The sequence below is a fragment of the Taudactylus pleione genome, unplaced genomic scaffold, assembly GCF_031769625.1.
Source record: "Taudactylus pleione unplaced genomic scaffold, aTauple2 ptg000585l, whole genome shotgun sequence".
Taxonomy (NCBI): Eukaryota; Metazoa; Chordata; class Amphibia; order Anura; family Myobatrachidae; genus Taudactylus; species Taudactylus pleione.
Window position 1 is genome coordinate 3091861 of NW_028284987.1, and position 13385 is coordinate 3105245.

The 13385-nt window shown below is 46.8% G+C and overlaps 1 protein-coding gene and 1 pseudogene across 1 annotated transcript in view; one reads left to right on the plus strand and one right to left on the minus strand.

Annotated features, from left to right (window-relative positions):
- Nucleotides 1–13385, plus strand: part of P2RX5 (purinergic receptor P2X 5) — a 170671-nt gene that overhangs the window by 46841 nt on the left and 110445 nt on the right. The gene's annotated exons all lie outside the window — the stretch shown is intronic.
- On the minus strand, nucleotides 12276–12394 carry LOC148481327 (5S ribosomal RNA; annotated as a pseudogene).

The following is a 13385-nucleotide window of genomic DNA, read 5'->3' on the forward strand; positions in this document are numbered from 1 at the left end:
TGGGTTAATTGAATGTTTTTCTTAACAATCGAGCTACTGACGGCGCCTTGATCAGGAGGTCGTCTAGGTATGGGACAATGACTACCCCTTGAAGCCGCAGCAGAGCCATCATGACGGCCATGACCTTTGTGAACACTCTTGGTGCCGATGAAAGACCGAAAGGTAGGGCCTGAAATTGCAAATGCGAGTCTAGGACCGCAAATCGAACAAATGCTTGATGAGGAAGCCAGATGGGTATGTGGAGGTAGGCATCCTTTATGTCTAGGGACACAAGAAACTCGTCTTTTTTGAGTCCTGCTATAACAGATTGGAGAGACTCCATCTTGAACTTGAAGGTTCGAAGATACGGGTTTAGATCCCTGAGATTGAGAATGGGTCTCATAGAGCCGTCCGGCTTGGGCACCACAAACAAGCTGGAATAAAAACCCTGACCTCTCTGATGGGTCGGAGCCTTCACTACCACCTGGGACAATAACAGCTTCTGTATTGCTTCTAGAATAACCTCTCATTTTTCTGATGCCAGTAGTAAACCGGTTGTGAAAAAACGAGAAGGCGGATCTATTCTGAAGTCCAACTTCAGACCGTGGGTAATGATGTCCCTGACCCAGGCGTCCTGGCAAGACTTGATCCACACTTCCCTGAAGTGTAGAAGACAAGCTCCCACCCTGTGATCCCCCAACTGAAAAGGGAGTCATGCGGAGGACTTTGCTGCTATCTTGTCCTGCTGGGACCCGGATGTAGAGGATATCGCAGTGCTACCATGGCCTCTAGACCCTCAGGAGAAAGCCGAAGCTCCCCTGGAGCATCCTCTAAACTTGTCAGGGGGACGAAAGGACCGAAAGGAAGGTCCTGCAGAAGGTCGCCTAGGAGGGAGAGCCGCAGATGGTAGGTAAGTGGATTTCCCACCAGTAGCCTGTGAGATCCACTTATCTAACTCCGTCCCGAAAAGAACTTCCCCGGTAAAAGGAAGAGCTTCTACTGCTCTCTTGTACTCTGCATCTGCGTGCCATTGACGCAGCCAAAGGGCACTTCTGGCTGATATAGCTAAAGCCGAAGATCTAGCAGAATGACCACATATGTCCTTAGAAGCATCCCCAAGGAAAGCGGCTGATTCTGCAATCTGCTCAGCCAGCTGAATAAGATCTTCAGTCTGCATTCCTGACCTGAGACCTTCTGCAAGTTGTGTAGCCCAGGCTTCGACAGCCTTATTTACCCAACAGCTAACCAGTGCTGGCCGCAGTGATACTCCTGCCACTGTATATATGGATTTTAGCGTGTTTTCCAGCTTTCTGTCGGAGGACTCCTTTAAGGAAACAGCCCCCAGAACAGGAAGCACCGTCTTTTTAGAAAGGCGGGATACTGTTGGGATCTACTGCTGGGGGAGTTTCGCATAATTTCCTACTATCTGGTTGAAATGGACAATAGGATAAAAGTTTCTTAGAGATTTGAAACCTCTTATCGTGGTGTTTCCACGCTGAGGTTAAGATATCATCCAACTCCTCTGAAGCTGGGAAAGTGACAGCCTGTCTAAATCTCTTACCAAAAATAGACGGTTTAGAAGTCACCTCTGAGTCCTCTATATGTAAGGGCTGGCGTACTGCAGTGATTAATGCATCTACGCCCTGTGATATAGGTTCTGATTCATCAGGAAACTGAACCTCCTCTTGAACCTTGCCCTCCTCTGGTTCCTGCGCTTCCTCGTCATCCGAATAATCCCAATGTAAGGGATTCTGGATAAGTCTCTTACTGGGGATATTATATGACGAGGCAGCAGTGGGGGCCTGGGACATAACTTTAGTAAGTCCCTCCACAGATTTGGCTAAAGAACTTGCCAAATCTGGTTCAGGTGATGTCTCTATGATCACCTCCCTGTCTCTGCGAGCTGCTTCAAGCTCTTCAGACAGTTTTGTCATAACAGAAGTTATTTGATCAGACCATAACGGTTGTGATGGTGTGTCAGCAGCCTGCAGCTGAGACATACACTTGTCACACAGCAGGGAAGAGTTAGATTGTTCTTGTGTGAACTTCTCCGCACATTTTTTGAATGAGAAGGATTTTTGTGCAGCTTTAGATCCCTTGGAAGCTATGCTGCAGCACTCTGTCACACACACACACCACACACACAGTAGGTGAGGGGACAGTACAGTGGGCCTGATTCAGAGCCGCTCGTAAGCGGCCGCTCGTTCGCTCGTTCGAGCAATGTTCGCACATCTGCGCATGCGTATGGGTCGTAATGCGCATGCGCCAACCAGCCAGTGCAGTCGGAAATCGTGTGTTCGCAAAATTGCGAGTGCCTACTAATTTGAGTGACAGGATGAGGCGTTTGTGGGTGGTAACAGGGGAAGGTGCTTGAAAACGGGGAATGGAGATCCAAAAGCAGGCGTGCCAAATGGTCAAAACGGGCGTTTTAAGGGTGTGCATAATTAACAAAGCAGCGTCATCGGCCATGTCACATGGTTGTCTCTTAGCCTGAACTGTTCGCATGATTGCGGTAGGAAAATCCAACCACAAGCACTGCGAGCAGTTCAGATGCCTTTCGATGTACTCGATTAATCTAATAAATAGCGGAGATGACGTATGATGCGAGCGGCCAGGGGGCGTCTTTACAAAATAGCGAGCGTATGTTTCGTTCGCTCGCTCAGACCGCAAAGAGCGAGCGCTCAATTTAAATATCCGGCCCCTTTTTCTGAACAAGCGAGCGCAAATAGCGTCCGGCTCTGAATCAGGCCCAGAGACCACATAGTATCAAGGGGGGGGCAGAGAGGGAGATTGCACCCTATGCAGCTCTATTAATAGAGCTATACACAGCCTTAAAAAGAAACCTTTTTACTAGACTTTTTTGCCATATAGTGCAGTCTCCAGGAGCAGCCCTTTCTTCTAAAATGGCCCCCAGCGTCTACTGTAGAAACGCTGGGGTTGCTGGGAGGCAGGAGCAGAAGATGGACTTAAGCTCTGCCCCCTCCGCTATGGTGCTTTCCAGCGCAAGCGGATGCTGCTCCTATGTACCCGGCTGATTAAGTCCTGGCTCTCCCGCTAGTCGGGGAGCCAGGACGCACTGACCTTGTACCTGTCATGGCTGCCGGCGGCGGGGTTTGTGCTGGGGGAAGCCCGCGACGAGAGCCGCATGCAGCGCGTTTAGGGCTCCCCAGAGACTGAGGTCTCTGTAGCTGGAGACCTCAGCGCGGACCGCAGGCAGTAGCGGTGAGGTCTCCCCGGCAGCTCCAGCGGTGCAGACAGGCAGGGGCAGTTGGCTGCCTATATGTATCCTCATTTGTATTTGATTGAAGATTTTTTTTTTTTGTTCTAGTGTGCCTTTCGGAGCAAAGGTCCAGCTCCCATGGCACAATTTTTAGACTGACGTGGGGGGGGGGGTATAGAGGGGGAGGAGCTAGCAACCATTCAACTTTTTTATTAAAGGTGCCAGCTCCCGGCTAACCCACTTCTATACCCCATTGTACTGAGGCTCCAGTGTCCCCTAGTGGATGAAGGAGAAATAATGTTAGTGATGAACCTGTGCACACACAGTGCGCAACCGGGTCGATAGTGGCCCACAGCGCATGCGCACGATGGAGCCGGCTCCGTCGTGCGTATGCGCGAGACCTGGCTAGCGATGGGCAATCCGTCGCTCCAGGACTCGCACCAAAGGGGGCGAGCTGTCGATGTTGAGTGACAGCTCGCCCCCTTTGGTGGGCAGGCCGGGGGAGTGGTTGCTCAAACGGAGGCGTACCCGAGGGAACGCTTGCCGTTTGGGGGCGGCCCCACTGACATCACGAGTGATGTCAGTGGAGAGCTTCCGGCTCTGTTAGAGCCGAAAGCTCTCTGGGGCTTGCGATGAACAATACCCTACCACAAGGGTCTCATCGCAAGCCGATGGTCGCGATGGCCTTGACCAGGAGGCCGCTCCAAAAAAAAAAAAAAACGCCTTGATTCAGAGCGAGCGCTCTTTCAGAGCGTCCGGCTCTGAATCAGGCCCAGTATCTGGTAAGCATTTGCCTGGCTTTGCTACATGCATCAGTTTGCATGTAGGCTGCGATGTTCAAAAGCATTTATGTTCAGTAATTTACAATGGGACGAACCTGGGGCCTGATTCAGAATACTATGCAAACCTAATGGTTGGCATAGTATTCCGATTGTGCGAGACCTGCGATGATCCTGTGCATGTGCAGACCTCCCTCTGTGACGTGCTGTGGTGTTTTGGCAGTGGAGCGGGGCCGGTGATTGGGAGCATTCTACAAAATGGGGGAGTCTTCCCATTTTGTAGACATGACCAGGTCAGTGTCTGCGTCTTCTGACGAAAACTTCCTGGCTCGGCTGAGAAGTTTCACCAGTCATTCTGAGTAAGCTGAGGCTTATTCAGATGGCCTGTGGGCTACGAAGCATTCTGGAGTTTGGCCCTGGCAGCTAACGCCATATTTTAGATGGCATTAGCCCATTGTAGCCTATTGGTTACATTTGCAGAATTTATCGGGAAAGGAATCCATAGGTTTCCTCCCAGCTGCTGCCCGCTCGTAAATGTGCCACCAGATGTCGGAACATGCACAGTAGCTTTCCGAAGCAGAAAGTAAAGTGATCGCTGATGCAATTACTTCACTTCTACTGATCACCAAATCCTTGCCATTCAGGACAATAAGTCATTCAGGCCAATAAGGGTTCCTTATTGCCGTGAATTGCAGTAAATAGACGGCAGAAGGCATATATTAATAAATATGTCTCAAAGTCTTAGGAAACACCACAATTAATTTCCTTTCCTCTCTGTCAGTGCTGCATTTGTAGTTGCTGTCCATGTGAACCACATGCTCATATAAGTATAGTTATCACTGGTCCTTAAGTCATCACAATTGTCCATGTGGTTGTGGTTCTCTTCTGACCCCATGTTGTGTGAAATGTCACATAAGAAAAGGTTAATAAGTGCTTGTCTGGACAAGTTCCAACACATAAAGAACTTGTAATATAGAGAACTGGTAATAAGCCTCATTAATCTGTTCTTATTCTGTGATTATTGCAATGTACAAAAACATGTGTGGGTGGTGTTGGTTTCATTTAAAACAAAGACAGCATGTCATGTATTGTTTTATGCATTATTATTAGTGTGTCAGTGTCAGCACAAAGAGGGACAAACTGTGTGTTGTGTTGCTGAAACCAATTTTGTGTAATTGTACAGCCTACAGGCAATGTCACAGCAAAATGAATCCAGCTCTTGTCAGAATGACGTGTACTGGGTCGTTCACTTACCACGTACCAGGCGGTGTTGGCAATGTCTCTGTGTATAAACTACATGGAATTATCATATTGTTACTGTGCTCAGCATTTAGAGAGTAGGCATACTTGCCTACTTTTGAAAAAGCATGTCAGGGAGATTGTGATAGCAGCACCTAAGAGCGCGGCGGTAAAGTGGGCGTGTACTGCTACATCTGAGAGGCCTGTCATAAAATTGATTTACATCCACATGTAAATGAGCCCCAAAGCAGTCAGTAAGATCTACTTGTTGATGAAAACACACTGATACTTCTCAGAAAATACATGTAGCCATAGGGATCATTGTGCCTTACAACCAATGCAAGGAAATGATACTAATGATCCCATTTGAATGTATATCTCTCTGATTTTTATTTTATATAACAGTGTCATAATGGGGGTAAGGTGAAATGAGGGAGATTGCTGGACTCTTCGGGGAGACAGGGAGATTGCTGCTATTTCAGGAAGTCTCTCTGACAATGAGGGAGAGTTGCCAACAGTGCCAGATTAACGTCCACATGGGCCTGGAGCTGAAATTTATGAAGGGCCTATTGCGTGCCGCTGCAGGGGGTGTGACAGTCGCTGCAGTGGTGTAACTAGTGATGTGGGGGCATGACCTGTGTGGTGTGGGTGTGGTCTGCACAGGGGGTGTTGCCTGTGCCATGGGTGTGGCTATAGTGGAGCAATTACAAGAAAAAGTTGCTTTCTGTGTGAAATGGTATGAACTCTATTCTCTGTCTTTTATTAAGTGTTAAGGTGCGTACACACGGGTCGATTTTTTGGATGACTGAACGATAACGATTTCGTTATTGTTCAGTCGTCCAAAAAATCGACCAGTTTCAGCCCCAAAACGATGAACAGCAACTACCAATGTGCGCTTCCGTTTGTAGTTGGTAGTTGCCGTTCATCGACCGAACCTCCTGTCCAAGCTGACGATATTGTCAGGTTGAACATGTTCAGGGATGAGGGAGGGAGCCCGGGACTGAACGAAATCGTTCTTGATTTCGTTCAGTGTTTGTGCTCAGTGTCGATAACGACACTGAGCACACCCCTGCCAGGGACACACAGGACGATTTAATTCGGGGTGAAAATCGTCCCGTGTGTACGCACCTTTAGAATACAGGTTGAGTCTCCCATATCCAAAATGCTTGGGACCAGGGGCATTTTGGATAACGGAATATTCCGTATTTTGGAATAATTGGATATTATAATGAAATATCTTGAGAATGGGACCCCAATATACACACAGAATGTTTGTGTACAGAAATTAAATTCATTTTTGTTTCATATACACCTTATACACACAGCCTGAAGGTTATTTTATACAATATTTGTAATAATTTGTGCCTTAGACAAAGTTTGTGTACATTAAACCATCAAAAATTAAAGGTTTCATTATCTCAGTCATGACAAAATTATTCCGTATTTCGGAATATTCCGTATTTCGGAATATTTGGATATGGGAGACTCAACCTGTAGTTGCAATTGAAAAAGAAAAAAAATCTAAATTGTTCACTGATCATTGTCATATTTCTATAAGTATTCATCCCACATCCTTAGTCACTATCGTATATTAATAAATGAAATGCCTTCTTTAGCTGTTCCTTTAAAAAAAGAAAAATATCTGTAATGATAATACTGGACTAGGGCAGTAAGGGCTACCTTACTGCTCTGCAGCTGTGCATGCGTGAGTTGGGTTGGGCTTTACATTTTGTTAATTAAAAAAAAATAAAGTTTAAAATAAAAAAATATTTAAAATGTAAAAAAAAAAACACATAAAAAATATATATATTTTTTATTTTAATGTAATCTGTTATTGCCATCCTGAGATAATGCTAATAGAACAGGTAGGGCGGGATGTACTAATGGGGATAATGCGGTAAAACCCTGAAAATTAAGTTTTTACCACATTCCCTATATGTACAAAGCTCGATGGGTAATGCCATCTTCAGGTGGCGTTACCCAATACAAGCCTATGGGCTTCTTATCGGTACGCTCCCCCTTGGGAAGGATCCAACCGGATGCACACACATACAGCACGACCATGCAGTACAGCTGGGACTCGGAGGAGCAGCATGTGACGGAGAACTGCAGAGCACAGTGCAAACTGGACAGACAGCAGAAGGGATGGGATGGTGAGCACAATGGAGGGGGGGTAATCTTAGGGGTCCTTCATAAACCAACTTTCTGGGGCCCCTATACACCTTAATCCAGTGGGATGTAGTTATAATCCTGACCTGCAGCATCCCAGCTGAAGATGTCCCGAGATACCGGAATGCCACTACCCGGCTACAAGACCGGCGCCGGAATACCGACAGGAGGTGATATCCCGACGCCAGAATTCCGTCAGCCAGGATGCTGAATGTGAGTATAGCGGGGCTGGTTAGCACTTAGCTGTGGGAGGGGGGAAAGGTTAGGTTTAAGCATCACAGGGAGGGTTACGGTATGGCACCACTGGGGTTAGGTTAGGGTCATGCACCACTGGGGGAAGAGTTAGCGGGGGAGAGGAGGAGGGTTAGGGTACTTACTGGTCCCTGTCGGGATTTTGAAGATCGGGAATGTCGATGTCGGTCTTCTGACCGGTGGCATCCCTTCCGGCGGTATATCATACCGATTCCTATATTCCTATATTGTATACACACACACATTATACACACACACACACACACACACATATATATATATATATATATATATATATATATATACACACACACACAGTATACACAGACACACACACACATATATATATATATATATATATATATATATAGAGAGAGAGAGAGACACAACACTCCGGCACTCACTCACTCCGTGTATCCGGACTAGCAGTCCAACCTTGCTCCGGTGCCCTCCAGGAGGACAGCACCCCCAATGCACAATGCACACAAAATCATAGGTGGCACTCGGAGACTGGTAGAATACGTGAAACCCTCAACTAAGGGACTTTATTCAGTCGACGTTTCGGGGTCTTCCGCCCCTTCCTCAGGACAACAAGATAATACATAACATACAAACAACGTATTTATACATTTCAACTTACCCCTAATTGGCGCCATGAACACCTGAGCTCATTCAGTAGCCGCACTTCCGGTCACGTGACCGGAAGTACGGCTACTGAATGAGCTCAGGTGTTCATGGCGCGGGGCTTTATAAAACACAGGAGCAGGCAGAGCTTGGGCATCCCGGAGTATACAGCATAAGGAGGCGGGGTTTAATGCGATTCATGGGCGGAGCTTAGTGCACCTCAGAATAGACTGCCAGCCAGCCTGGGGGCGGAGTTTTAGACTATCTGGGGGCGGAGCTACGAGCAGGCCCGATGGTATGCGGGGCTTCGGGGGTAGAATGGGAGATGATGCTCTGACAGCAGAATGGATGGGGAGTCGGAACGCTGTAGTGGTGACAGTATAAACTTTTTTTTTTTCCTGTCAGCGCAGCCTGTATTGCAGTAGGTCTTGTGGGCCTATTTTTATGGGATGGCTTGGAGCTGCAGCTCCACCCGCCCCATTGTTAATCCGGCCCTGGTTGGCAAGTATGGTGTAAGGTGGAACTTGCCTACAGTCTCAGACGTCGCGGGAGGTTCCTGATTTTTCGAACAGCTCCCCGCACCCCAGGGAAGTGTAGGCAGATCTCCTGCATCTTGCCCACTTCCTAGTGAAGCGGACAGGATGGGGACATTTAATGGGGTATTCACAGGTGAGCGAGGACGGTGCTAAACAGAGCAATTTGTGTAACTTAGCTCCGCACCCTCCTCACGGTCCTGCGAATCGTAGGCTTTACCAAAGAAATAGGTGGGGCTTAATTACGTCCCCCAAACCGGCCTGCGGCAGCAGGTCTGCGGCTGCTCCCACAAAAGAGGACTATAAAGTCAGTAAGTATGATTATCAGAATGAAGCCTATTACTGCACTAAAAAGCAGACACATCACTGAGATATGAGGAACTTTGTGCACCTGCACCTGTACCGTAGAGATGTCACTACTTACTAGTGAATTTCTGCAGTCCCAAATATTGGTTGAAATGACAATATGGCAACAAAATCTACAGTTAACAGGGACAGTGCGAATGCAAAATGTCAGTGTGTGCAGATATGCAAATATTTGCAGGTTACCTTAATTTACACATACCTCCCAACTGTCCCGCTTCCAGCGGGACAGTCCCGTTTTTCTGGGGCTGTCCCGCCCGTAGGCCACAGTGTCCCGCGGTGGGGGGGTGTGCAGTAGGAGAACAGATGCCCTGCGCATGGCATCTGTTCTCTTATGTAGGGAGAGCCTGGTGGCTGCCCAGCGTCTCGGAGACTGCTGGGCACGCCCCCAAAGTGACGAAAACGGGGGAAGCCGCAAGGCTCCGCCCAATTTTCTGTAAGCTCCGCCCATTTTTAATTAAGCTACGCCCCCCTTTTCGGCTGCACACGCCTTTGGCGCGCGACCTGTCCCTCCTTTGCAGGATGAAAAGTTGGAAGGTATGATTTACAGGTGTACAGTATCAGTGGCAAAAGCAGGATTTCTAGAGCGGGGTTTCCAAACGCTTCAGTTTAAAGTGTGACCAGCCTATGAAGAGGGCATAAATAATTAGCACATAACAAGCTATAGTCTGCCTAATACAAAGTGCAGGATATGTAATACACCAGGGGCGAGATGTAATAGGGTGTGAGTTTTTTGTGCGAGACAAACTCTGACCTTCTCGCACATTTAAAGGTCCAAGTTTGTCTCACAACTCGCCAAACAGGGCCGGATTAACAATGGGGTGGGTGGAGCTGCAGCTCCAGGCCATCCCATTAAAATAGGCCCACTGTGTTGCTGTAGACAGGACTGTAAACTTAGTGCCAGCATTATCTAAGGCACCGACAACTCAATCCCCGCCAGACCAACACCCATCTCTCACTTCTATTCACCCGCAGGGCCGGATTAAGGGGGGGGCAACAGGGGCGGTCGTCCCTGGGCCCCCAGACACAGAGGGCCCCCACACAGGGTCAATGTGACCCTGCCGAGAACAGGTGCCGGCGGCACCTGTTCCCAGGAGGAGGGCGCTCTGCAGCTGCATGCAGCAGCACAGTCAGTGCTGCTGCATCAGCTTGGGGCAGGGCGGTAGTGCGGACGGCACATAAGTGCCGTTCGCACTACACAGCACAAACACACAGCCGCCGGTGCCGGCAGCTGGGTGTTTGTTTTAGCAGCCGATGAGAGTCAGACAGACTCTCATCAGCTGCTGCGACGCGGCCCACTGCCGGAGCGTCCGTCTTCCGGCACCCGCAGTGGCTGATGGGAGAGACGTCGACGTTTCTCCCATCATGCAGAGCGGGCCGGCCCGGGAGGACGCTGGATGGAGGAGCAGATGCCAGAACGGGGATTAAGGTAAGTGGAGATTGTTTTTTTTCCTGTGTGTGTCCGTGGGGTGGGGGAAGTGACTATTCCTAAGGGCATTGCTGGGGGGGGGGGAGTGACTATTCCTAAAGGCATTGCTGGGGGGGGGGAGTGACTATTCCTAAGGGCATTGCTGGGGGGGTGAGTGACTATTCCTAAGGGAATTGCTGGGGGGGGGTGAGTGACTATTCCTAAGGGCACTGCTGGGGGGGGACCTTTCCTAAGGGCACTGTTGGTGGGGGGACTATTCCTAAGGGCACTGCTGGGGGGGGACGGACTACTCCTAAGGGCACTGCTGGGGGTACTACTGGGGGCACCGCACACTGCTGGGACCACTACTAGGGGACACTGTTTAGAGGGGGGTACTGCTAGGGGCACTGCTGGGGATAACAATGGGGGCACTGCACACTGCTGGGACCACTACTGGGGGACACAGCATAGAGGGGGGATCACTACTAGGGGTACTCCTGGGGGGACTGCTACTGGGGGCACGGCTGGGCTGGGGTCAGCGCTATGTAGCTTGAAGGGGGCCCCCGCAACCTAGTTTCCCTGGGGCCCCCACAAGCCTTAATCCGGCCCTGTTCACCCGCGATTCAAATAAAATGTGGGTTACTAGCTATCCCTGTGTACTATGTAGTGCAGTGTCTAGGGGCCTCCTCCACGTCATGTGATGTCACACAACATGACATCACATAGGTGCTGCCGCCCGCGGCCAGCCGCGACCACTACCTCTAGCCGCGACCACTCATGAGCATAAAAGCAGGCTATGCCAGGACCTGCTCTTCGTGAATGCAGCCCGGCCGGGTGATGTGAACTGGTGGCTGCTGCCTCTGCTCATTGGGGATGCAACGTCCTGCAACCTGAGCCTCAGAGACTGTGAAAAAGCTATACTCCACCTGTGAGTGCCACTTAGAGATTTTTTTTAATGTTCTGTTTCAGTTATTTACTAGTATATATACATATATATATATATATATATATATATATTTGTGTATATATATATATACAGTATATATATATATATACATACACACATACACACACACTACACTGCAAATTGTATATAGTGTGTATACATATATATATTTCTTACACTGTATGCTATACATAGAGTGTGTGCGTGTATATATATTTAAATGATTATTATGAAATAGCTCCATTTCTGTAATGTGATTACACCCCTATATTATTTATTAAAATATTTTTTAACTTATCCCCTTTCTTTTATTATTTTTTAACTCATTCCTTTTCTACAATATTGTTTTAAGATACTGTATTTTATTGGTTTTATCCTCGTTATTAGGTTTTACTAAGGGTTTTAGAAGTATCCTACATTTATGGACACAAAGAAAGAGAAGAAAGGCTCTTTGTTGGGGCACTCTTATGAAATAACATGTTTCAAATTTCACATAAAAATTAACTTTTATTAAGCTTGCATAAAATAAGAGAGGTACATTTACATAAATATAAATACAAACATACATGAATCAAAAGCTCGGATATAAGAGCTATCATCCAAGTTAATAGGCAAAAATAATAGAATAAATCCAATCTGCATTTCACAAAATAAGATGCATATGATCTTTTCTTCAATCCATAAATTGATGGTATATATTCATATACAAAAATTCATGCAATGTCTGTGCCAAGTGTTTATCCTATTCTTCCGAATGGGAATTAACCTACGGCACCTGGTATTCCTAGGAGGTCTCCCATCCAAGTACTAGCCAGGCCTATTACTGTATCGCTTCCAAGATCAGACGAGATTGGGCAGGTTCAGATAAGTATGGCTGTAGGTGTGTTTCATTCGGTAAAGGTAGATGTCCCCTTACACATGGTTTCCACAGATTGACATGAAAAAGTGTAGGACTGTCACTCACTGGAGAGTCCGGTTAGTAGTACACAAATATGTTGAGAAAAGTGATGCATGTGCATACCTTATTCATGGGATAGAAGAATGTCATAAATTATCATGCATTAGAAAAACCATCAATATGTGATCCCCAGTAATCCTGATAATTCACAGGAACAAAATCACCCCTGTATGTGATAATTATTTATTTATTTAGGGATCATAAAATAAATCAAATATGTTACATATTAATGATCAATGCTGGTAAGAGAAAATAATACATCAATTATCACCACTTAATCACAGTTAGAATTAACAAAATAATCATATGACTCATATGCATAGTACTGTGCAATTGTATCAACTCATAGTGTCACCGCCGGTCGTAATATGGTTTAAAGGTTAAACACATCACATTTGCATATTGCATAATTGCAAGCAGTGACAACTATGAGTAGTGTTAATATGAGTACCAAAGAGAGGCATTTCCTAACAAGAAAGCGGAACATTGACCCATAACATTAAGTTCTTTTTTCAACCATATCCAGGTCAAATAACTCTCTCTCTCAGGTCATATAAGGTCAAATAACTCTCTGTTTCTTATTACGCTTCAAGATGATCAAAGAATTAACAATAATCACTTTTAAACATCAGAGAAAGCCTCTAACAATCGGACACATATATGATACAAACATAGGGGAGAGGAAAAAGGGGGAAATCAGCTGACCAAGATTCTATTAAATTATGCGCAATATTCAATGTGCATGTCCAAATACATCATGCACAAGGTATTAACCTAAAAAGCTGTGGTCAGCAGTAAGTCTGGCAATGATTTTATAAAATAACAGCTGTTTTATGAATCCCCATATGCGATCTCCCACATGAGCCCTTAACGGTATATAAATCAATGAGTCAAATAAGTGACTCATCGGTGATA